Raw genomic sequence first — 1,495 nt, 5'->3', positions numbered from 1 at the left:
CGACTAGAGCATACAAGTCGCAGTGGTGGGTGGTATAAGGTGCTTTAGTGACAAAACGGATGGCACTGTGATAAACTGCATCCAGTTTGCTGAGTAAGAGTGTTGGAAGCAATTTTGTAGATGACATCGCCAAAGTCGAGGATCGGTAGGATAGTCAGTTTTACTAGGGTAAGTTTTGCGGCGTGAGTGAAGGAGGCTTTGTTGCGGAATAGAAAGCCGACTCTTGATTTTGCAGGCTATCTCTGCAGTAGACTGCAACTCCTCCCCCTTTGGCAGTTCTATCTTGATGGAAGATGTTATAGTTGGGTATGGAAATCTCTGAATTTTTGGTGGCCTTCCTGAGCCAGGATTCAGACACGGCAAGGACATCAGGGTTAGCAGAGTGTGCTAAAGCAGTGAGTAAAACAAACTTAGGGAGGAGGCTTCTGATGTTGACATGCATGAAACCCAGGCTTTTTCGATCACAGAAGTCAACAAATGAGGGTGCCTGGGGACATGCAGGGCCTGGGTTTACCTCCACATCACCCGCGGAACAGAGAAGGAGTAGTATGAGGGTGCGGCTAAAGGCTATCAAAACTGGTCGCCTAGAGCGTTGGGGACAGAGAATAAGAGGAGCAGGTTTCTGGGCATGGTAGAATATATTCAGGGCATAATGCACAGACAGGGGTATGGTGGGGTGCGGGTACAGCGGAGGTAAGCCCAGGCACTGGGTGATGATGAGAGAGGTTGTATCTCTGGACATGCTGGTTGTAATGGGTCAAGTCACCGCATGTGTGGGAGGTGGGACAAAGGAGGTATCAGGGGTATGAAGAGTGGAACTAGGGGCTCCATTGTAAACTAAAACAATGATAACTAACCTGAACAACAGTATACAAGGCATATTGACATTTGAGAGAAACATACAGCGAGGCATTCAGTAATCACAGGTGTTGAATTGGGAGAGCTAGCTAAAACAGTAGGTGAGACAACAACAGCTAATCAGCTAGCACAACAACAGCAGGTAAAATGGCATTAACTAACTCCTGCTCAGCGCACCCATTAATGACCATTAATAAATATTGATCCAATTTGGGTTCTGTGTGCAGCCTGAGCTCTGGATCAGAACACTGAGACCTGCATGCTACTGCTGCTGTGGACACACTGATGGAGCACTGTCTCTCTCTAAGCTCTGTGCCTGTCTGTCTTTGTCTGGTTCAGTTTCCGTGTTTTTGTGGTCCAGCCTATTTGTCTGTGGAACAACTATATTTGTGTCCCTCAAACCTGAATGCAATACTCAACTGAAATAAAATCGTAATTTTCCTAATATGTGATCGGTATGAGATTGAGTTCCGGGTGGAATGAGATTGAGTTGTATTATTTTGCTATTTTACAGGTATTTACCTGCGTAGTCCGCGCTCCTCTGACTTTTTCAGTTGTAGCGCGCAGCGCGGGGGCGTGACGGGAGACAGAGCGAGCTGGCTACAGAGAAAGAAGAGGCAGCGAGACATCCCACTCC

This window comes from Oncorhynchus nerka, linkage group LG3 (genome assembly GCF_034236695.1).
Source record: "Oncorhynchus nerka isolate Pitt River linkage group LG3, Oner_Uvic_2.0, whole genome shotgun sequence".
NCBI classification, from domain to species: domain Eukaryota; kingdom Metazoa; phylum Chordata; class Actinopteri; order Salmoniformes; family Salmonidae; genus Oncorhynchus; species Oncorhynchus nerka.
Note: the sequence above shows the minus strand (reverse complement) of the source record.